The following is an 18,052-nucleotide window of genomic DNA, read 5'->3' as shown; positions in this document are numbered from 1 at the left end:
GTTTACACTGGAAAAGAGGAGACTAAGAGGCGATATGATCAACATCTACAAATATATAAGGGGACAATACACAGAGCTTGCGCGGGACCTGTTTTTGGCCAGATCAACACATAGGACTCGTGGACACTCGCTCAGGTTAGAGGAGAGGAGATTCCGCACAATACGTCGTAAAGGCTTTTTCACGGTAAGGACAATACGTGTTTGGAATTCTCTGCCTGAGGGAGTTGTAATGGCGGAATCTGTCAACACCTTTAAGAATGGGTTAGATAAATTCCTAATGAATAAGGATATCCAGGGTTATGGTGCATAGTCACGCACTATAGTTACTATAAAAAGGGATGGAATGCAACGGCTGACAGCAGCATCAGTCAAAATTTTAGACAAATCATCAAGCATAGGAGACCACAAATAGGTTGAACTCGATGGACAATTGTCTTTTTTCAACCTCAGATACTATGTTACTATGTTGATAGATAATTAATGAATTGATAGAAGCATCAATTATATTACAAATTTGTGGCACTACAAGTGCCAGCATTGATATACTTCTATCATCAATGAATTCATACAGTATGGCCTCAAATGACATAAAAATAATATCTTCATAATTAAAAATATTCTAATTTGTTAACATTATTGAACCAATAATGCATGAATTAGATAATTATGGCCCATCAAAATATCTGGGGTCCCCATGGGCAAACAAAGGGGGGGGGTTCCAGTTACCCAGAAATCCCCCTTCGCCACAGCCTGGCCAGCGGCCACTGCATGCAGTATAAATAGCAAAACTGAGCTGCAGCACATACCCAGCAGCAGCAGATTTTCCTACCAAGTCTGAGGGCTCATTCATCGTAGCAGAGAGAGAATCTGGTACCTGGCTTACTGTGACCTCTGGGCCTGCATATGTCTGACGTGCAGTATTACATACACTGCACTGTGTTTTGGGCAGACTATAGCTTGTTACATGCTAATTATGCAATCTTTCATGGGTTGATGACAATTGCTCTAAACTCAAACATTTGGAAATCCCCCTCCAGAAATCCTGCGTTAGTCCCTGGCCTTACTTGACCAGTAAGTAATGCATGTTTTTTTTATGTGGCTCTTTCCTATGTTGTGTCTGGATCTCGCAGTCCAGTGGAACCTCTTTTATTTTGCTAGTTTTTCTGGTGATCTTCTGGCGGGTTTGCAAGTCACAGGCTCTTACATCTGGAGACTTGTATGTTTGGGTCTGGGACTGAGGGTCGACAGCACAAAGGTCGACGCCAATTGGTCGACACACCTTAGGTCGACGTGGACAAAAGGTCAACATGGACAAAAGGTCGATAGGAACAAGGTCGGCATGGAAAAGGGTCGACATGAGTTTTTTATGTTTTTTTGGTGTAGTTTTCTTCGTAGAGTGACCGGGAACCCCAATTAGTGCACCGTGTCCCCTCGCATGGCTCGCTTCGCTCGCCATGCTTCGGGCGTGGTGCCTTCGCTCCGCTACCGCTTCGCTCGGCACACTTTACCGTTCCAATCGTAGTCCACGTGGATCGTTATGTATGAAAAGGTTCAAAAAAATAAAAAATCGCGAAAAACTCATGTCGACCTTTTTCCATGTCGACCTTTTGTCCATGTCGACATTTTGTCCATGTCGACCTAAGGTGTGTCGACCAATTGGCGTCGACCTAAGGTGTGTCGACCTTTGTGCTGTCGACCTGGAGTCCGGATACCGTATGTTTGACATGACTTATATCGGGATGGAGATTTGTATCCAGTGGAGAGTGATTCTGGCGGATTTCTGGCGATTCTACCTCAATTCGCAGGCTATTACATTCATCAACTTCAATCTCGCCAGAAACTCACCAGAAAATCCCCTACTAAGGGGTATATTTACTAAAGCTTCTAAAACAGACAAGTGGAGGTGTTACTCATCTCTATCAATCAGATTCTGTCTATAATTCTCTAGAATGCAATAGAGAAATGATAGGTAGAATCTGATTGGTTGCTATCGGCAACAGCACTTTCATTTTTAGAAACTTTAGGAAATCTACCCATAAGTGTTAGTTCTTGTGGTCATGGAAAGACTCTTTTTCTTCTCAAACACCAAAGATTACACATGATTGTATGCTCAAATTGCCCACGTGCAAACATTTTAGATACGCCAATGGCTGCCTGGCTACACATAACACAACCAGCACCCGGGATGCAGCAGTGATGTCTTGCTCCGTGCAGCCCCCTTCTGGTCTGCAACACGCAAGAATACCAGGCAATTCCCACTGTCAGCGGTACTGGTGCCCAAGGGCCTGATTTAAGTTGCAACGCGATGCGACCGCAAAATCAGTGATGGGACCTACTTACACATGCACCCGCAGTTAATGCGGTCAGCCTGCATTAACTGCAAACGCCTCTGACTGATTGACAGCCAGAGGTGTTTGTGGGGCGGTGACCTAGAGTTTTCGGGGTGGCGTCGGGGGAAACGGGGAGCTGTCGGCGGTGTTTTAGGGGTGGCTGCGTGTCGACACAAGTAGCCACTCTGATCAAGACAATGGTGGTGGGACTCCTGTCGTTGCACCGCAATTTCAGCCTGGTCCCAGGAATTGTGGATGCCGCCTGCCGCTGCAGACTGGCTGCACCGGCAGGAGTCCAGACACCATTGTCTCATTTGGCGCGGCTGCTGCCCCTAAAACGCCACAGTGGGTGGGCGGCGGGTCGCAAGCTAGGCGGCCTTGCCCTGCCATGGGCGGCCCCAGCATACGATTGCAAGTATTGCAGATTCTGCTAAAATGCAGAATCTGCAATACTTACTGAAAAAGGTCCCAAGTCCTCTTCTGTACAGACCAGGGTCCAAATGTAACAGCCTACAAATTGCAGGCACTGGTGCCATTTCTGAGATATCGTTGGTAGGTTTAAAGGGGCAATAATATAAAAGGTGAAAATCAGGTTGGCTTTGCCTTTTAAAGCATTGCCTCTTTAAATATAGTAGTTAAATCTTCGAAATTACGTCGGTGCCTGCAGCTCGCAATCTATTATATTTGGCCACAGAACAAACGTTTTTGGGAGAATAGTTTCACAGCAGGGATTCTCATTAACACTGCAGAGAAGCATTTATTACTATCTGGGGTTGGTGGACTGTACCCAGCTGGTTCATCATTTGTAAATGGCAACTACACCTAAATGTAAGTTGGCTTATATAAAATATGCAGTAGTAACAAATATTGGGGTGATTTATCAAAGCTTGGAGTAACATACATGGGAGAGAGATAAAGTACAACTAAACAGGTCCTGTCATTTTTTAAACACAGTAGTAACACATACCTCCCAACTTTGTCTGCCTGTGAAGAGGGACACACGCGCGCTCTCGAAAAGGGGGCATGGCTTCACGGGAGGACCCGCAATCGCGAGCCACGCCCCCAGTTTCATCACTGAGGGGGCATGCCCAGCGCTCTTTGAGCCGCTGGCATGCCCTACGTTGCTCCAGGAGCCTCCCAACTGCCCCCCCACCGCGGGACAGTCCCCAAAAAACAGGACTGTCTCGCGAAAATCGGGACAGTTGGGAGGTATGAAAACATGATAGTAGGAGCTGATTGGTTGGTATTTCTCTCCATGTTATTTCTCTCCAAGCATTGATAAGTATCCCCCTATATATGATAAAGTTTTAGTAGCATATTAGAACGGAAATGATTTTTGTAAAGTTGGGATTGATACTGTAATTTCTGTTCACAGCCAGCTGTCTGTTATTAATTCCATGGAAGGCTACTACAAATATCCAATATTAACCAAAATTAGCTGATTATCCGATGGCAGTTAACCTCATGTTCTGTCAATGATTACTGTGTGAGAGGGACATTGGAAATACCTTTGAAGACATTTTTATTCATAGATATGTAGGAGGTCTTTAAGGTTTGCTGCAGTGAGCTGAACATCTGTAAGCGATTTCCTGAAGATCCTGTGACCTTTGACACCTTTGTACTTTAATACAGTCTAGGTTGGGAGATGAAAGGGTACAGTGTGAGGAGTTGGGATTTTTTCCATGATGCTGAAGTCATACATCAAATGGTCCCAGATGTAACAGCCTGCGATTTGCAGCCACCAGTACAAATCCAGCTAGACTTAAGGAAGCAATTAAATCTAAGGCTCCATAGAAGCCAGTCACAAACAAGTATTCGGACAGTTAATGAGTGGTATATGATACTTGGGACTGGTGTAATCCACTATTATATTCAAAGAAAACATCTATAATATTTGCTCTCTCCAAATGCTTAATACTTATTGGCACATTGGAATGATAATCGCATAGTGATAGCCGCAACCAGTCAAAGATGATCGGACGGTCGTGCATGGTCAAGCCAGGCTGTCGCCTCTTTTGGCCATTTAAAGAAATGTGACCTGTCATCTGCCACTGAACAGCATAGCTTACGGAAACTGGAGCTTTCTGAGTCTTTACTTCACTTGAAGGAATTGCGCCCTTCCATTTGGAAATCAGGAAAGACTGCCACCTTGTTGAAGTCCAGAGGACCCTTGAGTCTACCCAAGTAAGGGACAGGATCCTGATCTTTACAACGTAACACCGTAGCTATAAAAGTGCGGACAGGAGCACCGGGTGGGGGTAGGGTGTTTGAGATGGGATCACGTGTCTCACTTCCAGCTGTAAAGGCATCCCAGAACATAATGTTAATAAGCCATTGTTCCAAGAAACTTTCCTGATGGACAACCTCTGCTTTCTCCGACAATCCTAACGTTATTGTGCCGCAACCAGCCCTCAATGTCAGACAGCTTTAATTTGAAAGCAGCAATTTGTGACTCCATGGATGCTATTGGACCCTTCATAGTGACCCTTCATGCAGTGACACATGATCCTGCATAGGAGACCACAAATAGGCTGAACTCGATCATCTTTTTTCAACCTTAGATACTATGGGGGTCATTCTGAGTTGATCGCTAGCTGAAAATGTTCGCTGCGGTGCGATTAATGAAAAAAACGGCACTTCTGCGCATGCGTATGCGGCACAGTGCGCACGCACGACGTACTTTCACAACGGCCGATGTATTTTTACACAAGGTCTAGCGAAGCTTTTCAGTCGCACTGCTGCCCGCAGAGTGACTGACATGAAGTGGGCGTTTCTGGGTGTCAACTGACCGTTTCCAGGGAGTGTTTGAAAAAACGCAGGCGTGACAGGAAAAACGCAGGCGTGGCTGTTTGTGACATCAAATCCGGAACTGAATGGGCTGAAGTGATCACAAGCGCTGAGTAGGTCTGAAGCTGCTCAGAAACTGCACAATTTTTTTTTGTAGCCGTTCTGCGATCCTTTCGTTCGCACTTCTGCTAAGCTAATGTCGAAGTCAAAAATATTATAGCCACATGTATCACGTGCAAACACCATTCAGAGTGGCCTCTGTGCGGTTGCGTACCAGCCGTGTTTGCGCAAACCCGGACGCTACGTACATTGGCTCGTGAAGCCCTGCGTATTAGCACGTGGTATGAGTAAATACGGTAACATACGCATTCGCATAGAAAAGCCACAAAAGCCATATTCAATATTTTATCCATATAGTGCATAACTCACACACAGTCTGTACACTCTTCAATGGGCAGTTACTGTGCGCACACATCATAATAAAATCACTCACACACAATCAAGGCGATACTTTTAAGAACTCAATTATAAGCAGTGTCTTGAATGTATCAGACTCTCTTGTTTACACAAAGCTTTGTAAAACATGGAAAATAGACCCTGATTTATGGGAAAGGCAAACACCTTTGTTTGCCCCCATTGTTCTAGAGTTGTCCAGTATCTGTTGTAGACAACAGATACTGGACTTTCATTGTTGCACTAGAAGTCAGGACAAACAAGAGAACAATATATTCTAGACAAGAACACAAGCCAAACCCTAATCTCAAATAAAGAACTTACAAAACCACATACCAGACATTTAGATATCAGAGGTATAACATTTATAGTCTAAACTCATGGAAATATATATATATATATATATATATATATATATATATATATCATAACTAAATTGTAATAGCAGAAATATGTATGTATATATATATATATATATATATATATATATATGTGTGCGTATGTGTGTGTGTGTGTATGTGTATGTATATTGTAAGGTATGCCAATACATAAGTAAAGATAAAAAGAAGATTTGGAATGTAGATAGAACCCAGTATTGGAACATAAAGGGATTGATAAATTGTCAAACAACGTATGTCATATATCTTCTAGAGTGCCAATGTGGTGCCCGGTATGTGGGCAAAATAAAAAGACAATTGAAGATACGAATGTTAGAGCATATGAGGAGTATCACGAATAAGTTAACAAATCATTCTGTCCCTAGACACTTCCTTGCGTGTAATGGTGGGTCCCTGAATAAATGTAGTTGTAAGGCTATTGAACATGTTACCCCAGATCTAAGGGGGCACACAGTTGTTGGTCCATGTGACCGTGTGTTCCACTTAGAGGTGTACATGATCTGTGCTGTGACCGAGTGCAAGATTAGATCTCATTATCTATTAATTCGAATGTGTGGTAAATATTGGGTTAAGTATAATAATGAGTGTGCTAGGTAATGACAGATGTGCTTACGTAGAGGATCAAGCTGGGCACTTGTCTGTCGGTGTTATTTATATACAGTGCCGTTTCTTGCGGCGGGCGAGCCGTGCAACCGCACCGGGCGCCAGCAGCTGCACTTTTTGAGGACTTTGAAACCCTCCTCCCCTCTCCTCCCGAGTGCCCAGCTCGGGGGGCGAGGTCTCGCGGAATGACGCGTTTGCGTCGTGACGTCACGACGCAATCGTGTCATTCCGCGATACCTTGCCCCCCGAGCTGGGCACTCGGGAGGAGGGAGAAGGGGGAGCCAAGCCGGCCGGCAGCGGCGCCGCGCAGATGAGGGAGAGGCGGCTGAAGAGCGGGAAGAACCGCTTGAAATGTAAGTCAGCCCCTCTCCCTCTCTCTCTCACTCCCTCCCCCCCCCCCCCCACACCACCACCTGCCGTACTGTGTAAAATGTGGACACCTGTCTGCTGGAATGTATTAAATGGGGACGCAGTCTGCCGGAATGTGTTAAATGTGGACTCTTGCCTGCCTTAATGTGCAAAATAGGGACACCTGTCTGCCGGAATGTGTAAAATGGGGGCACGTGCCTGCCGCAATGTGTAAAATGGGGACACTTTCCTGCCGCAATGTGTAAAATGGGGACACATGACTGCCGCAATGTGTAAAATGGGGACACTTGCCTGTTGTACTGTGTAAAATGGGGGCACGTGCCTGCCGCAATGTGTAAAATGGGGACCCTTTCCTGCCGCAATGTGTAAAATGGGGGCACGTGCCTACCGTACTGTGTAAAATGGGGACACTTTCCTGCCACAATGTGTAAAATGGGGACACTTGCCTGCCGTGCTGTGTAAAATGGGGTCGCGTGCCTGCTGTAATGTGTAAAATGAGGCCTTTTTTTATTTTTTTTATCCTGTGGCCGTGATGATGAGATCAGATGAGGACACGCCCATTTTAACGAGGCCAGGCCTTGCCGGGAGCGCATGCTTTCACTCTTTATATCTATGGGGGAAGGGGGGGGTGGGATTTTTTTTTATGTGAATGGGGGGGTGGGGGGGGGGGGGGCGCATTTTTAAATCTCGCACTGGGAGCCAAATTGGCTAGAAACGGCCCTGTATATATATATATATATATATATATATATATATATAAAAAAATATTTATATATATATGTTCTATGGATTCTGTATATATTTTAGATTTTTTATTATGCTCCCGCATTGAGAATCATAGAGATTTAATATATATAAACTTGTAAATTTATCCTTGCATTATACCTTTTTGATCTATTTATTTACTACTTGTTCCGATTTACCCTTCTTTCCTTCTTTTTTATGCATATATATATATATAGTTTTTTTAATATATGTATATTGTTAATTGATATAATGTGTATGAAGCGTGTGGGCTTCGCTATGCTACTATGAAGGTGTCATGTATTTTAATGTTGTGCGGTAAATGGCTACATGTCATAAATCAGCTGTATTTTGGTTAGTAATAAGGGTAGCTCGGAGATGAAAAGCACTCTAAAGGGCCCTACAGACATGCCGATCCGCCGCCGAGCTGCCCGACAGGGGGAGTGAAGTTTCTTCACTCCCCCCGTCATGCGGCTCCATTGAAGTGCAGCCAAATATGGACGATCTCGTGCATATTGGTCTGCATGCACAGCCGACGGGGGACCAGCGATGAACGAGCGTGGGGCCGCGCATCGTTCATCGCTGGAGCCTCCACACTGAAAGATATGAACGAGTTCTCGTTCATTTATGAACGAGATCGTTCATATCTTTCAAACAAATCGGCATGTGTGTAGGGCCTATAAGTGCAGGGAATGGGTTTACTTTGTAGGTCAATGACAATACATAATCAGATAAATCTGCTCTGGCAGATTGGTGGTTAATAGAGAGAAAGAAACCATGGGGGTAATTCTGAGTTGATCGCAGCAGCAAGTTTGTTAGCAATTGGGCAAAACCATGTGCAATGTGTAAAATGGGGACCCTTTCCTGCCGCAATGTGTAAAATGGGGGCACGTGCCTACCGTACTCGTACTGTGTAAAATGGGGACACTTTCCTGCCACAATGTGTAAAATGGGGACACTTGCCTGCCGTGCTGTGTAAAATGGGGTCGCGTGCCTGCTGTAATGTGTAAAATTAGGCCTTTTTTTATTTTTTTTATCCTGTGGCCGTGATGATGAGATCAGATGAGGACACGCCCATTTTAACGAGGCCAGGCCTTGCCGGGAGCGCATGCTTTCACTCTTTATATCTATGGGGGAAGGGGAGGTGGGATTTTTTTTTATGTGAATGGGGGGGTGGGGGGGGGGGCGCATTTTTAAATCTCGCACTGGGAGCCAAATTGGCTAGAAACGGCCCTGTATATATATATATATATATATATATATATATATATATATAAATATTTATATATATATGTTCTATGGATTCTGTATATATTTTAGATTTTTTATTATGCTCCCGCATTGAGAATCATAGAGATTTAATATATATAAACTTATAAATTTATCCTTGCATTATACCTTTTTGATCTATTTATTTACTACTTGTTCCGATTTACCCTTCTTTCCTTATTTTTTATGCATATATATATATATATATATATATATAGTTTTTTTAATATATGTATATTGTTAATTGATATAATGTGTATGAAGCGTGTGGGCTTCGCTATGCTACTATGAAGGTGTCATGTATTTTAATGTTGTGCGGTAAATGGCTACATGTCATAAATCAGCTGTATTTTGGTTAGTAATAAGGGTAGCTCGGAGATGAAAAGCACTCTAAAGGGCCCTACAGACATGCCGATCCGCCGCCGAGCTGCCCGACAGGGGGAGTGAAGTTTCTTCACTCCCCCCGTCATGCGGCTCCATTGAAGTGCAGCCAAATATGGACGATCTCGTGCATATTGGTCTGCATGCACAGCCGACGGGGGACCAGCGATGAACGAGCGTGGGGCCGCGCATCGTTCATCGCTGGAGCCTCCACACTGAAAGATATGAACGAGTTCTCGTTCATTTATGAACGAGATCGTTCATATCTTTCAAACAAATCGGCCAGTGTGTAGGGCCTATAAGTGCAGGGAATGGGTTTACTTTGTAGGTCAATGACAATACATAATCAGATAAATCTGCTCTGGCAGATTGGTGGTTAATAGAGAGAAAGAAACCATGGGGGTAATTCTGAGTTGATCGCAGCAGCAAGTTTGTTAGCAATTGGGCAAAACCATGTGCACTGCAGGGGGGGGGGGGGGGGGGGCAGATATAACATGTGCAGAAAGAGTTAGATTTGGGTGGGTTATTTTGTTTCTGTGCAGGGTAAATACTGGCTGCTTTATTTTTACACTGCAATTTAGATTGCAGATTGAACACACCCCACCCAAATCTAACTCTCTCTGCACATGTTATATCTGCCTCCCCTGCAATGCACATGGTTTTGCCCAACTGCTAACAAAGTTTCTGCTGCGATCAACTCGGAATTACCCCCCTTGTGCATCGAGAGGTAGTATTTTCTCCTTAGTCCAATATATGGACGTGGTGAGATAATCAGTTACAGCTGATTAAGTGACGTAGCCAGAGTCCGTGTTTTAGAATAAAGATTTATATATATGTGTATAATGTGGAAGTTTTGTATAATTGTATGTGTATATTTGTATGGAATTTTAGTGTTAAACAATTATGTATCTGTTATACTATGAACTAGCAGTAATATAGAAGCCGGTAATTCATTATGCTAAAGTGAATGTAGAGTATAAATTGTGAAGGTCCGCTTTGGGTAGCCACACCTCCTGACGAAGTCTCTTAGACGAAACATGTTAAAAAGGTGTGGTAATTGGATGTTGGACGTAATCTCATTGTTGCTGTTCTGATCCTGTGAGGTCCCGAGCAAGGGATCGGTGAATCAGCTGTGGTCGGCGGCCGCTCCCCTGGTGCTGTCCGGAGGCGCCCATGTGTGAAACATCGTGCCACTTGTCCGATACTAAGATGTATGTATGCAGATGCTGTTGTTAATGAAGTACTTCTAACTGCTTACTGATACTCCACGCTCCTCATTTGTTCCTTTTACATATACATACACATATCTCGAGGATGGGAATAAGTAAATATATCATGTGTGGGATCATATTGTTCAGGGTCACATAAGCAGTAATCCGGTGGGTATGAGGATATTGTCGCATATTGCCGCAATAAGTTATTAGTAATACCGAATTTATGTATGATTAATGTGGTGGGTTTAACTGGTCTTGGGGCGGGAACTCAGATGTAAACAACAGTAATCACATCTCAGGACTTAGCCATCGCCCACCGTTTGAGCTGACCACTGATCCCCAGTGCACAGGATATGTCCAACCCCCGGACCAATGGAAGAAGAGCATACATTTCCCATTGTATTGTGTTTTGGACCATTATATAAAAACAAGTCCTCCAGGCCAGTCACAGGTTAATTCTCTGAAGGTCATCTAGCCAGACTGACTGAGGACCGTATCTGGGTGGCGCAGGCGAAACAAACGTATGTATCCATTGATTGTAGCGTTTTCTCTTGTATGATTGTATTTCTTGTTGTACACCCTTTTTAGTAAATAACTGTTGGACCCCAACACTGCATATACAAATATACAATTAGTGTTGCATTCAGTTTCCTGTTAGGGGTTATAGAGTGTATTCCGCCGCACGTGTAGCTACTCTGTGCTAACAGCGTGACGGCGTGCGCACGCAACGTGTACGCATTGGATAGGGGTTACATGCACACACGCTTAACGGTCACAGCGGACTGTACATTGGTGTCTTAAAAGTACTGCTCTTTTTCCTTAAAGTTAATCAGACTTAACACTAAGATACACTCACAGAGGGCGGCGGCTTAGCGTTTGCACGGCTGCTAAAAACTGCTAGCGAGCGATCAACTCGGAATGACCCCCTATTTTACTATGAGTGCAAGTCTCTGTCATCGCAGTCAATAAGATGAAAAAAAGGTGATGGCCAAAACATGTTCCTGCCAGCAGGAGAAGCGTCAAATCTGGCAGCAAAACCAGTGATCCGAGGAGGCTCATGCCAGTGCAGACACAGGAGGCCCCAGACACTATACTGACGTGAGTGATTTCTCTGTTCCTTCATTGAACAACTTTCTCTTCATCCAGACATAGGGACTGGTCCTGAGTCGGACGCAAGTGGGAATGCGCACGTGGATTTCAGTAGAATACGCAAATGCCAAAGGAAGATATTGGCGCCTGCACATGTGCTGGATCAGGACGATGTTCACTAGGGCATAATATCCACAAAATGGGCAGTAACTGGGCAACGACCGCGTGAATGACCGTAGCATGTGGATGGAAATGGGAGGTCTCTTTGTGATGGATCTTATGCACCCAGCTTCTTATCTTGCACCCCACTAATGATGACCGCTGCGGCTGGGGATGTGAAAATGGTGGTCGGGACAGGCTTCCACATGCGGACGCACGGATTTTGAGGGAGTAAATAGGTTGTTGCGGATATACATAAGACAAACCGCGGAATGTGTCTGACTGAAAATCAGGCCCTTCATTTTGAGCTAAATTTTTCCACAAGTGGGTGTGGTATAGTTTATCAGCATTCATCATGTCAACGTGGTTGTAACTGATTGATTGATTGATTGATTGATTGATTGATTACATTTCTTATAAAATTCCATTGAGCTTTACAAATTGAAGTGAAATATCGTCATGGTTAGAATATCCACAAATGTTCCTGGTGGTCTAGCATGACCTACTTGGTACAGTGATACAATGATACAATGATAGTGGTACAATGATGTCTTCCAGGTGCGGTGGTGACCTGAAGATAGCTTCCAACAGCTTGTGCGCAACTTATAGTGGTGATTATTGCCAACCCCAACCTCCAACTCTCCCCCCTAATGCCTAATATTAACCTCACCTCCTGCAGCCTAACCCCGCCTCCTGTACCCTAACCTCGCCTCCCGCAGCCTAACCCTAACCTCCCCTCCTGTACCCTAACTTCGCCTCCCATAGCCTAACCCTAACCTCGTCTCCTGCAGCCTAACCCTAACCTTGTCTCCCGCAGCCTAACCCTAACTTCCCCTCCCGTACCCTAACCTCGCCTCCTGTAGCCTAACCCTAACCTCGCCTCCCACAGCCTAACCTCCCCTTCTGTACCCTAACCCACCTCCCATAGCCTCGCCTCCCATAGCCTAACCCTAACCTCGTCTCCCACAGCCTAACCCTAACCTTGCCTCCTGTACCCTAACCTCCCCTCCTGTACCCTAACCTCACCTCCCGTAGCTTAACCCTAACCTCGTCTCCCGTAGCCTAACCCTAACTTCCCCTCCTGTACCCTAACCCTAACCATGCCTCCCATAGCCTAACACTAACCTCCCCTTCTGTACCCTAACCACGCCTCCCATAGCCTAACCCTAACCTCCCCTTCTGTTCCCTAACCACGCCTCCCATAGCCTAACCCTAACCTCGCCTCCTGTAGCCTAACCCTAACCTCCCCTCCCACAGCCTAACCCTAACCTCCCCTTCTGTACCCTAACCCTAACCTCATCTCCCGCAGCCTAACCCTTACCTCCCCTCCCACAGCCTAATGATGTGTACACACGGTGAGATTGCGATCCCGATTCGATCCCGATGAGTGGTCCCGCCAGGTCGGTATCACAAGAAAAGATAGACTGTACAGGCAAGTCAATCCTTGCTAGATCGGTGTACTATCTAGTTCATTTCACATGTCAAGGACATCTCACATAAGCCAAAATCGTAAGCACACGTAGTCCATATCTCAAGAAAAGTTAGTCAAAATCGGTAGTGATGGGCTCCGGGGAGTTCAGAGGAAATCGCAGAGTGAAAATCGGGCATAGCAAGGATCTCACCGTGTGTACACACCATAACCCTAACCTCCCCTTCTGTACCCTAACCCCGCCTCCCATAGCCTAACCCTAACCTCGCCTCCCGCAGCCTAACCCTAACCTTGTCTCCCGCAGCCTAACCCTAACCTCCCCTCCTGTACCCTAACCTCGTCTCCCGCAGCCTAACCCTAACCTCGCCTCCCGCAGCCTAACCCTAACCTCCCCTCCCGCAGCCTAACCCCAACCTCCTCTCCTGTACCCTAACCCTAACCTCGTCTCCCGCAGCCTAACCTCGCCTCCCACAGCCTAACCCCAACCTCCCCTCCTGTACCCTAGCCCCTATCCCTCCACTGCCGGTTTGTGCAAAATGTCGACATTTCAACAATGCTGATATCATAACTGTTGACACTGTGTTATAGACATTGTAAATGTCGACATTACAGCTACATCCCCTATATATACGCGAGAGTTTTTGTATTGCATATGGAAGCTGGAAGCCATTTTGTGTCTATTCTTAAGTGCATATAAAAGCAAGTTGTTATATTTTCCCTAGGCAAGCTGTTCTCTTTTAGCAAACTGTTTTTCTCCCGAGGGGCCATGAGTTATGTGCATCCCCCTACACTCCAGGAAAGGAGATAATGGGGGGGAAGTGTGAGAAAGAGTAAATTGGACATTCCAGTATATATAACAATAAAACCTGTCCTTGTACAGGTAAGAGCACTTACCATTATAGAGGAAATAAATGCGCATACAGCTGATCCCTATCTAGTACCCCTGGGTCTTTTCACCTGAGTATGACCTGCTCCGCCCTGTTCCGAATGCTTCCCACTCTTATTCTTTTGTTAGTCAAATCCCTTTGTCTGACATTTCCTCTACAGTGTGTCTCTTCTGCTGCATACTTTTATTGTATGAGAAAGTCATACGTCACTCACACCACAAACAAAGATTACTGGGGGTTGTTTCCCACATAACACTGTGTAAATGTCGCACTGCAATTGCATGAACGAAAAGATATTTGGTTTTGTAAGTGATCGCAGATTGGCGGGCATACGTTTTATTCGAGGCTGCCTGTAGCTACGTCTGGTTGGTACATGCACACGGTATGCTTCCAGTAAGAACCTGTTTTTAACTGTAGACTGTTGTACCTGGCACTTTGCCGCACTGAGTGGCAGTCACCTGAGGACGTGAGCGCTCGGGGATACGACAACGACAATCAAAAGGTTCCCATGTCTCAGGGATACAGCTGAAAGCTTGACCAAATGTGCTTTCTGTAACCGATTGTGTAGTGACCGGTCTATCTAATCGGTACTGTGTGTTTCCAAGGTCCTTCCTATATGGCTTGCTGTGTATAAATTGTACCACACTGACCCTCACAAGTGCGAACTTTGAATGTGCAAATAAACTTCGGTGGAGTTTGGAACTCCACTTATGCAGTTCCGACTTCACAACTATTTTACTTATTTTTATATATATAGTACGCCAGGAGACCGACGCCAGGATCTCGACAGCCGAGATCAAGGTGGCGAGCGCAGCGTGTCCCCTCGCAGGCTCAATGCGCTTGCAGCGCTTTGGGCCCGGTGGTTTCTATTCCACCACCACCTAAGAGGGGTAACTCCGACCGCCGGTATTTCAGCTGGTGTCAGGATTCCGGCGTCGGTATCCTGCCCGCTGGGATTCCGACAGGCAGTCCGACAGGCAGTGTATATATACATATATATATGTATATATACACACACACATCCCGTCTGGGTGGTCTTCAGTATGCCGGCGGTCGGGCTCCCGGCGACCAGCATACCGGCGCAGGGAGCCCGACAGCCGGCATACCGACACTTATTCTCCCTCGTGGGGGTCCACGACCCCCCTGGAGGGAGAATGTGCCACCGTGCCCGTGGCGTGGCGAGCGCAGCGAGCCCGCAAGGGGCTCATTTGCGCTCGCCACACTGTCGGTAAGCTGGCGGCCGGCCTCCCGGCGCCGGAATGCTGGTCGCCGGGAGGCCGGCAGATCGTAGAGAACCCATCCCGTCTAGATGTGCCAGGTTCCGTGCGACTTGGCTTGCACTAAGCACCTTTATCACTGGAATGTGCATCTGAATAGCAAATGTGATGCACCACTTCAAGAGTCTGCACTGATAAATGCGATATGCGACGCTGGTACACCAGTGTGCGAGTCTGCATCCGTATATTAGGTGCAACAATTCAGCGGCTGCAGTTTTTTTTTCATGCCAAGTTACACTGTCCTTCATACCCATTCAGACTTAGGATCTAATGCAGTAAGGATTGCATAAGCACATGGGCCCTGCCTCTGCCTGATTGACATGCAGAGGAATTCGCGGGGACGGACGGTGGTGGCCGCCACTGCTTAAGCCCAGCCTGCCGTCGCAGATGAACATAGCGACCCATGGTCCGATGTTCATCACAGATGCCATGCGATAGCAAATGCAGGAAGGAGGTGGTATATGCACCTCCTCCTGCATTTGCATTACAAAGGATTGTAATTGCAAAGCTGCTGCAAGCAGCTGTGCAACTGCAATCCTTACTGAATTAGGCCCTCAGTCTATTAGCCAGAACCATATTTACACACAATATATTGAGCCCAAGTGTTTATGAAGGAATTATATACATGTGCAGCAATATATACATGTGGCCATAATACACAGGTGCGGCAGTATATACATGTGGGCATTATACACAAGTGCAGCAGTATATATATGTGGGCATTGCACACAGGTGCGGCAATATATACATGTGGACATTATACACAGGTGCGACGGTATATACATGTAGACATTATACACAGGTGCGGCACTATATATATGTGGGCATTGTACACATGTGCGGCAATATATACATGTGGACATTATACACAGGTGCGGCGGAATATACATGTGGACATTATACACAGGTGCAGCAGTATATACATGTGGGCATTGTACACAGGTGCGGCAGTATATACATGTGGGCACTGTACACAGGTGCAGCGGTATATACATGTGGATATTATACACAGGTGCGGCAATATATACATGTGGACATTATACACAGGTGCGGCGGTATATACATGTGGACATTATACACAGGTGCGGCGGTATATACATGTGGACATTATACACAGGTGCGGCAGTATATACATGTGGCATTGTAAACAGGTGCGGCAGTATATATATGTGGGCATTGTACACAGGTGCGGCAATATATACATGTGGGCACTGTACACAGGTGCAGCGGTATATACATGTGGACATTATACACAGGTGCGGCAATATATACATGTGGACATTATACACAGGTGAGGCGGTATATACATGTGGACATTATACACAGGTGCAGCAGTATATACATGTGGGCATTATACACAGGTGCAGCAGTATATACATGTGGGCATTATACACAGGTGCAGCGGTATATACATGTCGGCATTATACACAGGTGCAGCAGTAAATACATGTGGGCATTCTACACAGGTGCACAGTGTATAGCTCCTAGGCTCTGGTTCTTCTTAAAAGCCTGCAGTGTTTCCCCTGGGAGCCTCCCAGGGGAGGATGGATCCTCCTGGGGAGGGGCCCTGGGAATTCTGACCTACCGATTGCAGTGGAAGCCTCAGTGCTGGAGGATTTGGACAGTACAGCGTTTCCAGTGATTGTGGGTCCGGTGATGAAACAGGATCCCAAACTGGAGACCCCCAAACCGCAGGATACCGGCTCTCTGGGTGAGGTAACCCAGGGAGGTGATAAGGTGAATGAACTTGCCTGTGGTGGGGCGGGGGTTAGTGCTGCAGGTGGAGATGCTGAGGTTTCTGATTGCAGCCTGGAGGATTCAACATCCTCTAGTGATAAATACATGAATATGAGTCTAGAGGAATTAAGAATGGAGTAGAACCGTATATACTCCCGCATTACTTATAAAAAAAATAAGAATTTACTTACCGATAATTCTATTTCTCATAGTCCGTAGTGGATGCTGGGGACTCCGAAAGGACCATGGGGAATAGCGGCTCCGCAGGAGACTGGGCACAAAAGTAAAAAGCTTTAGGACTACCTGGTGTGCACTGGCTCCTCCCCCTATGACCCTCCTCCAAGCCTCAGTTAGGATACTGTGCCCGGACGAGCGTACACAATAAGGAAGGATTTTGAATCCCGGGTAAAACTCTTACCAGCCACACCAATCACACCGTACAACTTGTGATCTGAACCCAGTTAACAGCATGATAACAGAAGGAGCCTCTGAAAAGATGGCTCACAACAACAATAACCCGATTTTTGTAACAATAACTATGTACAAGTAATGCAGACAATCCGCACTTGGGATGGGCGCCCAGCATCCACTACGGACTATGAGAAATAGAATTATCGGTAAGTAAATTCTTATTTTCTCTAACGTCCTAGTGGATGCTGGGGACTCCGAAAGGACCATGGGGATTATACCAAAGCTCCCAAACGGGCGGGAGAGTGCGGATGACTCTGCAGCACCGAATGAGAGAACTCCAGGTCCTCCTCAGCCAGGGTATCAAATTTGTAGAATTTAGCAAACGTGTTTGCCCCTGACCAAGTAGCTGCTCGGCAAAGTTGTAAAGCCGAGACCCCTCGGGCAGCCGCCCAAGATGAGCCCACTTTCCGTGTGGAATGGGCTTTTACAGATTTTGGCTGTGGCAGGCCTGCCAC

General features: G+C 45.9%; 1 protein-coding gene and 1 long non-coding RNA gene across 11 annotated transcripts in view; one reads left to right on the top strand and one right to left on the bottom strand.

Moving 5' to 3' along the window:
* BICD1 (BICD cargo adaptor 1) overlaps positions 1-18,052 on the bottom strand; it is a 529,680-nt gene that overhangs the window by 446,599 nt on the left and 65,029 nt on the right. The window lies entirely within an intron of this gene.
* Positions 1-18,052, top strand: part of LOC134935743 (uncharacterized) — a 196,488-nt gene that overhangs the window by 121,461 nt on the left and 56,975 nt on the right. Inside the window, exon 1 of one of the 4 annotated variants that reach the window (XR_010180381.1) lies at positions 866-1,071. The exons of the other annotated variants lie outside the window; for them this stretch is intronic. This is a non-coding gene — a long non-coding RNA (uncharacterized LOC134935743). Of the gene's footprint in view, positions 1-865; positions 1,072-18,052 lie in introns of those variants that run through there. 4 annotated transcript variants of the gene reach the window in all.

The sequence above is a fragment of the Pseudophryne corroboree genome, chromosome 6, assembly GCF_028390025.1.
Source record: "Pseudophryne corroboree isolate aPseCor3 chromosome 6, aPseCor3.hap2, whole genome shotgun sequence".
In the NCBI taxonomy this organism is placed as follows: domain Eukaryota; kingdom Metazoa; phylum Chordata; class Amphibia; order Anura; family Myobatrachidae; genus Pseudophryne; species Pseudophryne corroboree.
The sequence above is the reverse complement of the archived record's forward strand: the minus strand, read 5'-3'. Positions and strand labels throughout refer to the sequence as shown.